We start from the raw sequence: 18,079 nt of genomic DNA on the forward strand, positions 1-18,079 counted from the left end.
GTGTGACCTAATCTCATCCATACTCATGTCAATTTTTCAATCAACTAGCATTAGGACTTTGAGATGTCATAGGCCAAATGGAATGAATGAATTAAGAAGAGGAATAAGATGAAGTGGGAAGAGGATGAATGAGATCACAAATTGGTCAAAGGAGGACTTTTATTAAATTAATATCATTCATTCATTTTGGGAGATGGAATGTACATTCCATCAATCCCCTAAATCCAATGATATTAACTTGACAAACTCAAATTAACCTTGACCAAGGCCCAACAACAATAAGCAAACTCATACAAGTAAATACAAATGGTCAACAAAATTTAATTGGCATTTATTCAATTAAAAATAATAAAATAGTGCATTTAAATCAAATATGTTTTGTCCAATTCCTAAAATCTCATCAAAACACCAAAGAAATGACCATGAGATTTATCATAGGTCAAACAAGGTCAAAGGACCTTGGAGAAAAAATTTCATAATTTTTGGACATTTAAAAATATTTTTAAACAATTAAAAACAAATTCAAAATCAATTAATTCATGAATAATATTAATAATTATCCAAAAAATAATTTTAATTCAAAATATGAAAGAGAAAAATATTTGAAATTTTTTGGTGAAAGTCCCATATTTTTTGGATCAATATTGAATTTAATATGAATTATTGAAGAAAATGCAATTAAAATAAATTTTTTCAGAAAATCTAAATTACGTGGACCATCAGATCTCCCTCATTAATTGAGGTGGCAGATCTGATGGTCCCTAGCGTGCATTCCACCATGAACCTTAGTCAGCGCGTGGCAATTGTGGTATTCAAAACCAATGCTCAGGATTAGAACAAAATATATGGATCCTGTGGTTCAGATGCTAGCTAAGTCATCACCGGAGCCAGAGCTCCGGTCATCTTCTCTGTTGGACCTCACCGGACTGGTCCACCATGAACCATCACCATAATGAAAAACAAGGACATGATCTTGAAGAAAAAATGGCATTGAGCTCGAATCTGACCTCCATTTACTCCAACTCCAAATATATTGAGATATATGTGGAGTTGAAATTTGAGGTACATGAACTAAGTTTCTTCGATTTGACCTCAAAGCAACTCAATCTTCTTGCCTACATTGGTAGGACTTCAGACAACCAAAGAATCAATAGAATTGAGCAAGAATTTGAGAGAATCGAAGAGTTTAAAATTTTTGAAAAATACCTTGAATGGAGGTCCGGATTCTCTTGATCTTGGTCTTGCTTGTGCTTGGACTCACTCCACTTGCTTGCAGGAAGATGATTGAATAATTTAGAGGCTATGGATTCCTGGAGAATTGAATTCCAAATGGGAGCAATCCAATAGACAAGTATGTCAACAGAAACCCAGAATTCCCTTGGACTTTTTAGAATCAAGCAACACACAAATGCACAATTATATCAATTTTGAAGAGTAAAGGCATCAAATAAAGATGGCCTCATCCAAGCTTGTCCACTACAATGATCTTCTTCAAAATATCCCGTGTAACAAATGAATTCCACAAGTCACAGGTTCAACATAACAACTTAATAATGACCAAGGTTGCAGATGAATCTGGAGAGATCTAGAATGATGTATCAGATGAATTCAAACTTGCAAGTTCTTGGTTCTTCCAAATTGGCATTGGCCAAGTCCATTAGCAAAGGAATGTTGCCTAAGTTCTAAGTCCAATTGGGAGATCAAACAACAGTCCACTCAAATTGTCTTTTAGGGTTTTTGTTATTATTATGTGCATTAGTGGTCAAAGACCAATCAAACAAAAAAAGTAACAAAGTATATCACACAATATGGTCCAAGTGGACAAAGTGAAGATTACGTTAACATAAACAATTAGAATGATATGAACAATGGCAAATGATATAAAATACTAAAAGTAAATTGCATTAAAAGTAAAAGCTTGAAAGTAAAAGTTAGTGGTTAGTAAGTCAATAGTTAGTTTTGTTTGCTTTTTGATTTCAAGACATTCTTTGGAGAACACTCAATCCACTTGCCATAAGCATGGATCATTGAACCAACACGTCTTCCAAAGGAAGGAAAGAAGGCCAAGTTTCCACACAATACCATGGAAGAGGGGAGACTTACAATCTCACTAACTAGAATGCTTATGCCTTTTATGTCACAAATTTAGCGCTATGTTAAGCAATCGTAATTGGACTTATGTAGAAGTCATAACTATTTGAGGCTGGGCAATGAAATTTTAGTGTTAATTCATGTTAGAGACATAATATTAAGAACTATGCTCATTAAACATACCACACACAAAAAATATGCAAAGGCGTGGACTAATCTCATCCATACTCATGTTAATCTTCCAATCAACTAGCATTAGGACTTTGAGATGTCATTAGCCAATTGAAAATGAATGGATGAAGAAGGGGAATTGGATGAAGAGGGAAGGGGATGAGTGAGATCACAAATTGGTCAAAGGAGGACTTTTACCAAATTAATATTATTCATTCATTTTGGGAGATGGAATGTATATTCCATCAATCCCCTAAATCCAATAATATTAACTTGACAAAGTCAAATCAACCTTGACCAAGGCCCAACAACAAATGAGAAACTCAAATAAGTCAATCCAAATGGTCAACACAATTAAAATGGCATTTATTCAATTAAAAGTATTAAAATAATGCATTAAATTCAAATATGTTTTGTCCAAATCCTAAAATCACATCAAAACACCAAATAAATGGCGATGTGATTTATCATAGGTCAAACAAGGTCAAAGGACCTTGGATAAAATATTTCATAATTTTTTGACACTTAAAAATATTTTTAAACAATTAAAAACATTTGAAAAATCAATTAATTCATGAAAAATATTAATAATGATCCAAAAAATAATTTTAATTCAGAATATAAAAGAGAAAAATATTTGAAATTTTTTGGTGAAAGTCCCATATTTTTTGGATCAATATTAAATTTATTATGAATTATTGAAAATAATGAAATAAAAAGGAAAATAAAAAATTGCAAAAATACGTGGACCATCAGATCTCCCTCATTAATTGAGGTGGCAGATCTGATGATCCACAATGCTTGTTTCACCAATGCACTAGTCAACTGCGTGGAAAACTTGTTAATCAAAAGGAACGGCTGAGATTATAACGTGGAGTCAGGATCACATGGTCTAGACTTGAGACAACTCATCACCAGAGCCAAAGCTCCAGTTGTCTTTGTAGCACCTCAAATTTGCACCTATCATTATACATACATTGTCATTATTAGGTCATAACATAACATGGTCCACTGCATAACATTGCATTGTCCCCTTTGCCTCAAGTGCAAGTCATCAGAAGAATTAGGTCAAACTGGTCAGGAGATCAGTCAATCAAGCAAGCAAGCACAATTTTCATTGAGCCAAGGCCTTAGGGTTGGTCCAACATGTTCACATGACTTGGGGATCCATTTGAAGTGTTTTGGTCAAGGTTTGGATGTTCAGAAGTCATCAGTCATGGCTCAGTTCACCAGAAACCCTAAAAGTCAACTGTTGGTCAACTGTGCATTTAATCCGTGATTTGATGGTGGAAATTGGGTTGAGAGGTCTCATTCATGTCCATATAGTCTTCATATAACATGTCAAACATCATCATGGAAGAATTTGAAGCCAGATCAGAAATTTCCAAAAATAGAAACTGGACCTGTAATTGAAACCTGCCAAAAATGGAAACTTCTTGATCCCAAACTTACATCATGATACAAGCTTCAAATGAATTTTTGCCCAACATGAAAGTTGAAGATCTTGTTCTCCCATTTCCAAAAAGTCCAAGAACACTCAATTCCCATGTATGGTTGGCAAGTTATGATCAAGTCATTCTCAGAAATTTTTGAACTTCAAAAGGCCATATCTCTCAAACCATTTGGCCAAATTGGGTGGGGTTTTTTGCAACAAGTCACATTTGATCCCCTCTTTCCAAATATGCAACCATCATTCACCAAAACATCATAGATCAAAATGGCATTTTTGAACTTACATGAATTAATTTCAAGTGAGGTTGAAATTTGACTTTTTAAAATAACCATTTTTAATCATTTTGGCCAATTGAGAATGACTAGAAATCATATTTTGGACATGTTCAAGGCCCATTTTCGCAGCTACAGCTCATGCACCATGCCACTTGAGTGAAATGAGCAAAAGGACACTTTTTACCAACTCCATTTCCACTTTTTCATTAACCTTGATTAGCACCATTAAACAGCATATATATTCATCATTTTCTCTCTGAAAGAAACCCTAGCAGCCACTCTCACTCAAACAGAAAAATTTCATATTCTCTCAAATCTTCATTTTTGCATTTTGGAACTTTTCTTGAAAAATCTCAAAGACCTCGAGCTCAGCTTGATTGATTCATCATTCATCATCATATTGGAACCTTTTGCAAGCTTGAAACAACTACTGTAAGCAAGGAATCTTGGCTGCTACTTTGAAGCTCCATCCATGGCAGCTCGATTTTGAAGCACAAGGCAAAGCAACTGGGCTTCCAGAACTCATTCATTCACCTCCTAGAACACGTTAGTACATCTGTTTCAACTCACAACAGCTAAATAACCACCATTCCACACTGCCCTTCAAGATTTGGTAAGAACTCGAACTCAATCTTTGATGAAATTACATAATGCATCTTGTAGATCTTTTCACCGTGAGTGTCGTGAACTTTAAATCGAGCGAAACCATGCCATATTGAGAGAGAACGAGAGTTTTGAAATTTTATGTTCATGGCAAGATTCAATCGATTCTTCATTTTGTTGTTGTTTTAAGATAAATTGCTTGTAGATTCGTGTTAAGGGTTGTTAGATCTTCATAAAAATGTGCTTAAATGGTGTTTCTGGGACTGTTGTATTTTTCTGGAAATTTCGCGCATGAAGATCATGAAGATCATGAGACTGCACTTTTCCTGCGGATTCTCTTGCAGCCTTCATGAGGCTGGCTACGACTTTTCCTGCGGATTTCTGGACTAGGGTTTTTGCATGAATTCGTTACTGTTGCATTAGCATGGACCAATCAGATTATTCCGTTGCCTTGCCCTTAAACGCCGCGTTTAGGTTAAGTGACTCAGGAATTACAAGTTTGCCATTCGTGGCACATGGCTTATTAGATTATGTTGTATTTTTTCTTTTTTAATTTCATTTTTGATCACAAACTTGTAAAAATCATAAGTTCATCATTTTAAGTCCAATTTGAATGGGATTTTTTGCATTCTTTTCATCATGATCTCTACTTAATTGTCATATTTTTTCCAGATTTTTGTGATGAATGGATTTTATTTGGCATTAGGGTTTGTAACATGTATCCACATTTTGCACATTCCACCAAATCATTTGTGAAATAGTGACACTTTATCCTATGACCTTGAAACTTTTTGTGCAAAAACTAGACACATCCATGGTGATTTTGGTATAAAGATCATGAATTTATCTTATCTGGTTTGTGAGTTATGAATTTTCGAAGTAGGGTGTGACAATTTGTGTCACACCATTGATGTGCAACTTGATGATTTTCATAGCCATGCTTCTTGACCTCAAAATGGATTGAATTTTTGCATGATTGAGCTTGTGTATGTCTAGTTTACATGTGATTTTTTGTGGATTTGTTTATGGCATTTTCCAATTGATTGAGATTTTTGTCCCCTGTTTGGTCATATGTTGACTTTTTGTGATACATGTTCCCATTTGTCTTGTGAAATGCTCATACTTTATTAGATGGACATGAAATTTGACATGTGATTACTAGACATCCTAAGCTTTGCCATGGTTTTAGTCCCATTCATTTCTCATATGCCATCCCTGATTTATGATTTTTTCAAGTAGATGCATGTTTGGTTGACTTCTTTGAGCATGTTTGGAATTTCCTTGCCTTTCTGATTTTCATTGACCACCTTCTACTTGTCCAAATGAGTTGAAATTTGACATGCTTACCATGCTGTGGATTATGTTTGACCATGATTTATTTGATGATTTTTGGAATTGTTTATGATTGGTTTTGAGTTAAGTCTTGCTGTTGACTTCTATGAGCTTCCATATGCCATGCTTTGACTTCTTTTGCTTGTGAAATGATGATGATGAATGATATGATTGTGGAACCAATTGAGTTTGTTTCTTGATTGTTTAAATAGGATTTTGATTGGAGTTCATTTGCTGTTTTGACTTTCTCATCCCCTTTTGACCCTAGGCCTGTCCTAGTGGTCCTGTTACTTATGTTTGAGCTCATTTTTTCAGGTTAAGCAACAATTACCCAATGAGACCAATACAAATTGATTGAGTGTGCTTGTTTATCATGACTAATCTATTTGTTTTGTAGGTTGCTTGGATCACATGCCTTGAACCTTGTGCATTGCACATTTATCTGCTTGTGCTGAATGTTAGCCTTGGTTTCATTTTGATTTAACTTTGACTTGTGTACTAATGTTGTCTGACTGGTTTCAGGTACTTTTAGTTGCCTTTAGTTCCTTGTGAACTTTGCTTTGCTTTGCTTGATAAGCAATTTGCATTGAGGTATAACTTCTCATCTTCATGTAGTCTGGAAGACCTGGCCTGTTACTTGGCCAGGCAACTGTCTGAAGTCCTCCTTAAGAGGCAATGTTTGTGATTGTTTAAAATTGTCCCTGTACATATTCAAAGACCTCCTAAGTGAAGAGGCAATTGGCAGGACACAAGGGATATGAAATCTATCCCCTGCTATTCTGTGTGTCATCTACTTTGCTCACACCACTGTGTTGACGCATTGCAGATACAAACCCAAGATCTTGTACAATTGTACAGTTGAGTCAGTTTCAAATGTGTAGAAGGGTTCCCACCTTCTGAACCCACACATTCTTGTCTTAAGCTCTCCCAGGCCAGGGATAAGAGCTGTGAAGTCTTATCTTCACTCACCTTTCATCTGCTTCACCTTAGCCCCTCAATGGCAAGGTTAAGAGCTAACACTACCCAGTTCCAGTGGTTTGTTTGTTGAGGTTGATATGACCCCTCGACTAAAACCTAACCTTGTTTGAGCCCATTGCTTGCATATAGTGTGTGCTACTTGTGCTTGTGTGATTGCTTTAGCTTGCTTCCTGTGCAAGTCAGGTTTAGTTTAGCTTGCTTCCTGTGCAAATTAGGTGTGGCTTGCTTCCTGTGCAAGTCATGATTAGGATAGGCTGGCTCCCTGTGCCAGTTAGCTAGAAACCTTAACTTAGGGATGATTTTGCATGATAACATCTAGGCTCGAGCCGTAGTCTCCCTAGTTGTGTCTCCCTCTGTTATCTGGTTAGGCTAGTCCTTTATCCCTCCGTAGGGGAACTACGTCGCCCTGATCCTCATACCAGATGAGGTACGTAGGCAGGAGATGAGCTGATCTCTCCGGGCGCCTGTGTCTTTGTTTTGTGTTGTCGTGTGCTTGGAAGCTGATGTAAGTCCATCGAGTGGCATTCGGGTTCCATCGTGGGTTTGTTTGGTTCGGATGCTGATGTAAGTCCAGTGATTGGCGTTCAGGCTCCACGTTTGCCTCTTTGTGTGTGTTTTGGTTCGGATGCTGATGTAAGTCCAGTGATTGGCATTCAGGCTCCACGTTTGCCTTTGCCAGTGTTTGTTTGTGTGCGTGTCAGCCGAGCTACGAATGCTCTGATTCTTCTCTCGTCCGAGGAGATACGTATGCATAGGATGCGATATCCTAGCGAGCATGTGTCGTTTCCCCAGTCCGAACTACTTCGACTCTGATGTCTATGCCTGATAGACTAAGTAGGCCCAGGATGCGATATTCTGCCGAGTCAGTCTCTTTTGCTTTCTTGTGTCTCTTTCAGCCAGTGTGTGTGAGTTTGAGCAGTGTTTAGCAACCATTTATCCTTCCTTTTGTGCGTGGATCCCGTCGAGTACGACGGATGCGTAGGGGTGCTAATACCTTCCCTTCGCATAACCGACTCCCGATCCCATTCTCTTTGGTCGCGAGACCATGTTCTTTCCAGGTTTACTCTGAGCGTTTCCTTTCCCTCTTTTGGGATAAATAACGCAGGTGGCGGCTCTGTTGTTCTTGTTTTCCCGCCGGTTTTTCGCGTGATGCGACAGCTGGCGACTCTGCTGGGGATATAGAGAAGTTGACCTATGCTGGTCCATCTTCCCTAAGCGAGTCTCTCCTAGCGCTCTCTAGGATAGGGTTTGGTTGCTTTTGCTGTTATTTATTGCATTCATTTATTTATTGTTTGCATTCATGTTTGCACTTATGTTTGCATTCATTCACATTCATTATTCATCTGGCTGGTTGTCTGTTTCTCTCTGTTGGGGTGGGAGTTACATGAGGTAAAAGGCCCAATACCCAGGCCATGAGTGAAATCTAGGATACTTAGGAATAGAGTGATTCATGGGAAGCGGGTGGTATTGCGCCACTTAGCGGAACATTGATATCACGAGCATTTCAGACCCTGGTGGGATATTATCGTTACATACTTCGGGTGTGTATATGATGATGTTCTGCGAAAGGTTATTTATGCTGCGTTTCTCTCGACCTTACCCTGGCCTAGATGACACCCGTGAGTGGGGAGGGAATGATCATTATTACAGGTACAGTTGGTGACTTGTTGGTGACTTGTTGGTGACTTGTGATCCTGTTGGTGACTATTGGTTCAGAATTTTGGGGTCTCAGATGACTTTGGGTTTCAGATGAATTTGTGGTTCCGAGTTCAAGCCGAAGCTTTGATCCTGTGTTCTGAGAGACACAGCCAACCAGTCATGTCTGCATCATTTGCATCATAGCATGTTTATTTTCAAAAAAATACGCAATAAAAAAAAAAAGAGAAGAAAGAAAAGAAAAAGAAAAAAGAAAAAAAAACTAATCCCTGCATGCATATCATTTCTCAGGTACATTCCAGAGCTTGTTCACTGATAGAGATGGCAACAGTCCCAGAGTTGAAGCGGAAGACTTGTTCCTACAGCTTTCACCGTGAACCTTTGACGTCTCTGATTGAGTTGAGCAACCTTATGACCAGTGGTAACCAGAAGGGGTTTGTCGACCAGTATGGAGATATTCTGACACTGTTGAAGATGGTAGTCGATCCGGTGCCGTTGCAGACTCTTCTACAGTTCTACGACCCAGAGCTTCATTGTTTCACCTTTCAAGATTATCAGTTGGCGCCTACTCTTGAGGAGTACTCCATTCTGCTGAGTGTCCCGGTCCGGTATCAGGTTCCTTTCTTGGATGTGCCCAAGGAGGTTGATTTCGGAGTTGTTGCCAGAGCTCTCCATTTGGGTATCAAGGAAGTCAGCGATAGTTGGAAGTCCAGTGGGGATGTTGTAGGATTGCCTTTGAAGTTTCTGTTGAGGGTAGCTAGAGAAGAAGCAGAGAAGGGAAGATGGGAAGCCTTTCATGCTCAGTTGGCCGTCATGATCTATGGGATCGTCCTGTTTCCGAGCATGCCCAATTTTGTTGACTATGCTGCAGTCAGTATTTTCATTGGAGGAAATCTAGTTCCTACTCTATTAGCTGACACTTACTATGCTATTCACAGTAGGCATGGTAAGGGTGGGGCTATCAGGTGTTGTCTCCCGCTTTTGCTCAAATGGTTCTTGTCTCTCCTGCCAGTCAGTGGACCTTTTGTGGATGCTCAGAGCACGCATAAGTGGACTCAGAGGGTTATGTCTCTTACCTCCTATGATATCAGGTGGCAATCTTACCGGATGGATGTGCGTAACGTCATTATGAGCTGTGGAGGATTCCGTAATGTGCCACTCGTAGGGACTAGGGGTTGCATCAATTACAACCCGGTTCTTTCTCTTCGCCAGTTGGGGTTTGTGATGAAGGGAAGACCACTTGAGGCTGAGGTAGCTGAAAGTGTGTATTTTGAGAAGCAGAGTGACCCGGCCAGATTGGAGCAGATAGGGAGAGCTTGGAAGTCTATTGGTGTGAAGGATGGATCTGTCTTAGGGAAGAAGTTTGCCGTTGCTATGCCCGATTACACTGATTGGGTCAAGGAGAGAGTAGAAACTTTGTTGTTACCCTACGATAGGATGGAGCCGTTGCAGGAGCAACCACCTTTGATCCTTGCTGAGAGTGTGCCTGCGGAGCACTACAAGCAAGCCCTGATGGAGAATCGCCGTTTGAGAGGGAAGGAGCAAGATACCCAGATGGAGCTGTACAAAGCCAAAGCTGATAGTTTGAACTTGGCTCATCAACTCAGAGGAGTGCGAGAAGAAGATGCTAGCAGACTGAGAAGCAAGAAGAGATCCTACGAGGAGATGGAGAGTATGTTAGATGCAGAACACCGGGAGTGCTTGAGGCTGCAGAAAGTTGAGGCCAGCTATCAGAAGAAGATCAGAGACTTGGAGAAGCAACTCAGAGATAAAGACATCCAGTTGAAGAAGGAAGTAGACTTGAGACAGGCATCAGAGAACCACCTTGGAGGAGAAGTGGTAGAGCTTAGACGACAACTGAAGGAGAAGATCACTCTTTTGCCAGAATGTTCAGAATGTGACCTGTTGATAGACCAGTGTCAGTACTTGAAGACTCTCATTCCGGGAGGCCGTTTGTCTTAGCTTGTATCTTTGATATGTATGTTGAGAATCACCTCCAGGCTTGTTGGATGGGATCCATTGTTGTACTCCGATTGTTTGGATTTTCTTTGTCGACTTTGTTGTATGATCCTGTTACTCATATAGATGAGGTTGTTGGTTTCACCTTGTACTCATCACTCTTGTGTATGTTGTTTCTGTGCTTCTATGTTGTTCTTGCTGCAGGTTGCCATCTTTTGAGGATGACTCAGGCTCTTTGAATGCCTGAGAAATGAACATATCATGTGCATCATACGCATCATTAGCACCATACTCATATCATTTTGCATAACAGGTGTTCTTGGTCGTGACTTCTCACTCTTGGTTCCTGTTCAGGCAGGATAGCTGATCAACGTCCGCACCGCTACTCAACAAGACTGAATCAACAGAGAGGTATGGATCAAGTTCAAGCTGAGTTGGCTGAGATGAAGGCTAACATGGCCCAGTTTATGAATATGATGCAAGGGGTTGCACAAGGTCAAGAAGAACTTCGAGCCATGGTTCAGAGACAAGAGGCTGCAATTCCACCGGTCAACCATGCTCCGCCAGAGGGAGGCCCAGTCAATGATAATAATGTTGCTGCTGCTGTACCCATCAACAACTATGCTGTAGGTGATGAGTTGGGAGGTATTCGAATCAACGGTCAACCTATTGCTCCAGATGCCGCTAATGCCAGAGCAGTCCGTGCCCCGGCCCGTAATCCTGCTCCGATTGTTGACAGACAAGAGGATATGTTCACTCTGCTCAGTGAAGACGAAGACGTTCTGGGAAGGGTTGATGAGAGGGATCGTAAAGTTGATGCCCTTGCTGAGAAAATTAGAGCTATGGAATGTCAGAATTCTCTCGGTTTTGATGTTACCAATATGGGGTTGGTGGAAGGTTTGAGAATCCTTACAAGTTCAAAGCACCGTCCTTCGATAAATACAACGGTACTTCTTGCCCTCGCACCCATGTGCAGGCTTATTATCGAAAAATCTCTGCGTATACAGATGATGAAAAGATGTGGATGTATTTTTTCCAAGATAGTCTATCTGGGGCTTCTTTAGACTGGTACATGGAATTAAAGAGAGATTCGATCCGATGCTGGAGGGATCTGGGTGAGGCTTCTTGAGGCAATATAAACATAACATGGACATGGCGCCTAGCCGGACTCAGCTGCAGAGTCTATGTCAGAAATCCGGAGAGAGCTTCAAGGAGTACGCCCAGAGGTGGCGTGAACTGGCTGCTAGAGTTCAACCCCCTATGCTGGAGAGGGAGTTGACAGATATGTTTATCGGCACTCTTCAGGGTGTGTTTATGGACCGGATGGGGAGCTGCCCATTCGGTAGTTTTTCTGATGTTGTCATTTGTGGAGAGAGGACTGAGAGCTTGATTAAAACTGGGAAGATCCAAGATGCTGGTTCCTCTTCTTCTAAGAAGCCGTTTGCTGGGGCACCTCGTCGAAGAGAGGGTGAAACTAATGCTGTTCAATACCGCAGAGATCAGAACAGAAGTCAACGCTGTCAGGTTGCTGCAGTGACCATTCCGGCACCTCAACCTCGTCAACAACAACAACAAAGAGTTCAACAACCGCAACAACAACAACAACAACGTCCGTATCAGCCCAGACAAAGGATGCCTGATCGACGTTTTGATTCGCTACCCATGTCGTACGCCGAACTGCTGCCCGAACTACTCAGGTTGGGGTTGGTTGAGTTGCGTACAATGGCTCCGCCTACAGTATTGCCTCCTGGGTACGACGCCAACGTCCGTTGTGACTTTCACTCTGGGGCACCAGGGCATCATACTGAGAAGTGTCGGGCTCTCCAGCACAAGGTCCAAGATTTGATCGATGCCAAGGCGATCAACTTCGCTCCAGTGCCTAACGTCGTAAACAACCCTATGCCTCAGCATGGTGGGCATAGAGTGAACAATATTGAGGGGAAAGAAGCTGAAGATCTGGTTGTTAATGTTGATGATGTTCAGACTTCTCTGCTAGTTGTGAAGGGCCGTCTGCTGAATGGGGGTATCTACTCGGGCTGTGATGAGGATTGTTTGGGCTGTGCCGAATCTGAGAATGGTTGCGACCAGTTAAGGGCCGGTATCCAGGGTATGATGGATGAGGGTTGTTTGCAATTCAGTAGGGCTGTAAAAGATCGTGGAACAGTGTCAACTATCACCATTTACTTTAAACCAACTGAAGGACGTGGACAAAGGGTCGTTAGTGCACCTGCAACAAATGGTACCCCAGTTACCATTTCCGTGCCTGTAACCATCAGTGCTCCAACTACTATCGTTGCGTCTGGAAGAAGGGCTGTTGAGAATAGTAGAGCCGTGCCGTGGAAGTATGATAATGCTTATCGCAGTAACAGAAGGGCTGAAAGTCAGACGAGACCAGTGAATCAAGCTCCAGTGACAATTGGTTTACCGAATAGAGTTCCTGCAACTGTTGGTCCGGCTGTGGATAATGTAGGGGGTCCAGGAGGTTTTACCAGAAGCGGTCGTCTGTTCGCACCGCAGCCTTCGAGGGACAATAATGCTGAGGCTCTCGCCAAAGCAAAGGGTAAGCAAGTTGTGGTTGAGGAAGAGTCTGTCCAGAAGGAAGCGCCAGAGGGCTCATTTGAGAAAGACGTGGAGGAGTTTATGAAAATAATCAAGAAGAGTGACTACAAGATTGTAGATCAGTTGAATCAAACTCCGTCCAAGATTTCTATACTTTCACTGTTGTTGTGCTCTGAGGCACACCGTAATGCCTTGCTGAAGATGTTGAATCTGGCTTACGTGCCTCAAGAGATTTCTGTCAATCAACTGGAGGGTGTGATGGCCAATGTGAGCACCAGGCATGGTGTAGGATTCACCAACCTGGACTTACCGCCTGAAGGGCGAAACCATAACAAAGCCTTGCACATCACCATGGAGTGCAAGGGGGCAGTGTTGTCTCACGTATTGGTAGACACCGGGTCGTCGCTGAATGTGTTGCCTAAGCAGATTCTGAAGAAGATTGATGTGGAAGGGTTTGTGCTTACTCCCAGTGACCTGATCGTTCGTGCTTTCGACGGCTCCAAACGTTCTGTGTGTGGGGAAGTTACCTTGCCTGTGAAGATAGGTCCTGAGGTATTCGATATCATCTTCTATGTTATGGACATCCAGCCCGCCTATAGTTGTTTATTGGGGCGTCCATGGATTCATGCAGCAGGGGCAGTCTCGTCGACTCTCCATCAAAAGCTCAAGTATGTCTGGAACGGTCAGATTGTGACCGTGTGCGGTGAAGAAGAGATTCTGGTGAGTCATCTATCCTCGTTCAAATATGTTGAGGTGGATGGCGAGATCCACGAAACCTTATGCCAGGCGTTTGAGACTGTGGCTCTTGAGAAAGTGGCGTACGCTGAGCAGAGGAAGCCAGGTGCTTCAATTACTTCTTACAAGCAGGCTAAGGAGGTTGTTGATTCTGGCAAAGCTGAAGGCTGGGGCAAGATGGTGGATTTGCCTGTCAAAGAAGACAAATTTGGCGTTGGTTACGAGCCTCTCCAAGCAGAGCAGAATGGTCAAGCGGGTCCGAGTACCTTTACCAGCGCTGGGCTGATGAATCATGGCGACGTCTCTGCAACCGGTAGTGAAGACTGTGACAGTGATTGTGATTTGGACAACTGGGTTCGCCCGTGTGCACCAGGGGAGTCTATCAACAACTGGACGGCTGAAGAAGTGGTTCAAGTTACTCTTCTGACAGAGTAATTTTCTGTTGTTTTTTCATTTTGCATGAAAATCCTACGATCTGCCCAAGGCGTAGTGATTCATTGTAGGGCCTCATCATGTTTTAATGATTATCATTAATGAAGGACATTTTTTGCAATCAAACTTTGTGATCCCTGTCTTTCTATTTTTGTTTTCATCTTTTTTCAAAAACAATAAAAATGGCAATGTTTTTGTTTTTTGTGACTTTATTGAACTCTTTTTCTAAAACAAAGCATTAAACATGCAGAAGCGATCTTATGGCATTCACTATGAACAGTTCTGTTATGGCTCAGTATGATTTCGACAATCCCATCTACCAAGCTGAAGAGGAGAGTGAGGAAGACTGTGAACTCCCTGCAGAATTGGTCAGATTGCTGAAGCAGGAGGAAAGGGTCATCCAACCTCATCAGGAGGAGTTGGAGGTTGTTAATTTGGGTACTGAGGACGCCAAAAGAGAAATCAAGATTGGGGCTGCTTTAGAGGACTCTGTCAAGAGGAGGCTGATTGAGATGCTGAGAGAATATGTGGAGATATTCGCCTGGTCATATCAAGATATGCCTGGGTTGGATACAGACATTGTGGTGCATCGATTACCTCTTAGAGAAGGATGTCCTTCGGTCAAGCAGAAGCTTCGTAGAACGAGTCCTGATATGGCAACTAAGATCAAGGAAGAGGTTCAGAAGCAGTGGGATGCGGGTTTTTTGGCTGTTACAAGTTATCCCCCATGGGTGGCCAACATCGTTCCTGTGCCGAAGAAGGATGGCAAAGTCAGAATGTGTGTCGATTACCGGGATTTGAATAGAGCGAGTCCGAAAGATGATTTCCCATTACCTCACATTGATGTATTGGTTGATAATACGGCTCAATCCTCGGTATTCTCTTTCATGGATGGTTTCTCCGGATATAATCAGATCAAGATGGCGCCAGAGGACATGGAAAAGACGACATTCATTACACCTTGGGGCACGTTCTGCTATAAGGTGATGCCATTTGGGCTAAAGAATGCTGGTGCTACCTATCAGAGGGCAATGACGACTCTCTTTCATGACATGATGCACAAAGAAATTGAAGTGTACGTAGATGATATGATTGCGAAGTCGCAGACAGAAGAGGAGCACCTGGTTAATTTGCAGAAGCTGTTTGACCGGTTGAGAAAGTTCAAGCTGAGGTTGAATCCGAACAAGTGTACGTTTGGGGTGAGATCAGGGAAGCTGTTAGGCTTCATTGTCAGTGAAAAGGGATTGAGGTTGATCCAGCGAAAGTCAAAGCTATTCAAGAGATGCCTGAACCGAAAACGGAGAAGCAAGTCCGTGGGTTTTTAGGGAGATTGAACTACATTGCAAGGTTCATATCTCACCTAACTGCCACGTGTGAACCAATTTTCAAACTGCTTAGAAAGAATCAGGCGATCAAGTGGAATGATGACTGTCAGAAAGCTTTTGACAAGATAAAGAGTATTTACAGAAACCTCCAATCCTTATACCTCCAGTTCCAGGGAGACCTCTGATAATGTACCTGTCAGTGACTGAGAACTCGATGGGGTGTGTATTGGGACAGCATGACGAGTCTGGTCGAAAAGAGCATGCCATATACTACCTTAGCAAAAAGTTTACCGACTGTGAAACAAGATATTCACTGCTCGAGAAAACTTGCTGTGCTTTGGCCTGGGCTGCTCGCCGACTGAGGCAGTATATGTTGAACCATACTACCTTGTTGATTTCTAAGATGGATCCAGTGAAGTACATCTTTGAGAAACCGGCTCTCACCGGACGCGTTGCTCGTTGGCAGATGATTCTAACAGAATATGATATTCAGTACACGTCACAAAAGGCCATCAAAGGTAGTATTCTGTCAGACTACCTCGCCGAGCAACCGATTGAAGATTATCAGCCTATGATGTTTGAATTCCCTGATGAAGACATCATGTATCTGAAGATGAAAGATTGCGAAGAGCCTCTTGTCGAGGAAGGACCGGATCCGGATGACAAATGGACACTGATGTTTGATGGGGCTGTGAATATGAACGGTAACGGTGTTGGGGCAGTATTGATCAATCCTAAAGGTGCTCATATACCTTTTTCTGCCAGATTGACGTTTGACGTCACCAACAACGAAGCTGAGTATGAGGCTTGTATCATGGGGATAGAAGAAGCCATTGATCTGAGGATCAAAACTCTTGATATATTTGGAGATTCAGCTCTAGTGGTCAATCAAGTCAATGGAGATTGGAATACGAATCAGCCGCATTTGATTCCGTATAGAGATTACACCAGAAGAATACTGACGTTCTTCAAGAAGGTGAAGTTGTATCATGTCCCCCGGGATGAGAATCAAATGGCTGATGCCTTGGCTACTTTGTCGTCTATGATCAAAGTTCATTGGTGGAATCATGTGCCACATGTTGCGGTGAATCGACTCGAGAGGCCTGCGTATGTGTTTGCAGCCGAGTCTGTTGTGATTGATGAGAAGCCGTGGTATTATGACATCAAGAACTTCCTCAAGACTCAGGAGTATCCTGAAGGTGCGTCGAAGAATGACAAGAAAACCCTGAGAAGGCTAGCTGGAAGCTTCTATTTGAATCAGGATGATGTGCTGTATAAGAGAAACTTTGACATGGTCTTGCTCAGATGCGTGGACAGACCCGAGGCGGACATGTTAATGCAGGAAGTTCATGAAGGTTCCTTCGGTACTCATGCCGGCGGACATGCAATGGCTAAGAAATTGTTGAGAGCGGGTTATTACTGGATGACTATGGAATCCGATTGTTTCAAGTATGCTCGGAAGTGCCATAAGTGTCAAATTTATGCTGATAAGGTGCATGTACCACCAAGCCCTCTGAATGTCATGAATTCGCCTTGGCCGTTTGCCATGTGGGGCATTGATATGATTGGGAAGATTGAGCCCACTGCTTCGAATGGACATCGCTTCATCTTGGTTGCGATTGACTATTTCACCAAATGGGTGGAAGCAGCTTCCTATGCTAACGTTACCAAACAAGTGGTTACCCGGTTCATCAAGAAAGAAATCATATGTCGTTATGGAGTTCCTGAGAGAATCATCACTGACAATGGTTCGAATCTCAATAACAAGATGATGAAAGAGCTTTGTAAAGATTTCAAGATTGAACATCACAATTCTTCTCCTTACAGACCGAAGATGAATGGTGCTGTAGAAGCGGCGAACAAGAATATCAAGAAGATTGTGCAGAAGATGGTCGTTACGTACAAGGATTGGCATGAGATGCTGCCTTTCGCTTTGCATGGGTACCGTACCTCAGTACGTACGTCGACCGGGGCAACCCCTTACTCCCTTGTGTATGGTATGGAAGCTGTCCTACCTGTTGAAGTGGAGATTCCTTCTCTGAGAGTTTTATTGGATGTCAAGCTGGACGAAGCCGAGTGGATTCGAACAAGGTTTAACGAGTTGAGCCTTATCGAGGAGAGACGGCTAGCAGCTGTATGCCATGGACAGTTGTATCAGAGAAGGATGAAGCGAGCCTTTGATCAGAAAGTGCGTCCTCGAAGCTATCAGATCGGTGATCTAGTTTTGAAGAGGATCCTCCCTCCCGGTGCAGATAACAGGGGCAAGTGGACTCCTAATTATGAAGGTCCATATGTTGTGAAAAAGGTATTCTCCGGTGGAGCCTTGATGCTTACAACTATGGATGGTGAAGACTTTCCGTCTCCTGTTAACTCAGATGTAGTCAAAAAATACTTCGCATAAATTGACCCGCTGGACAAAAAGAAAAAAGAGTCCAGGCAAAAAATGGGCATCCCGGCGAACCAAAAAACAGAAAGGAAAGGTTCGGGAAAAAATTAGGGATAAAATGAAA

Source organism: Lathyrus oleraceus, chromosome 7, assembly GCF_024323335.1.
Source record: "Lathyrus oleraceus cultivar Zhongwan6 chromosome 7, CAAS_Psat_ZW6_1.0, whole genome shotgun sequence".
In the NCBI taxonomy this organism is placed as follows: domain Eukaryota; kingdom Viridiplantae; phylum Streptophyta; class Magnoliopsida; order Fabales; family Fabaceae; genus Lathyrus; species Lathyrus oleraceus.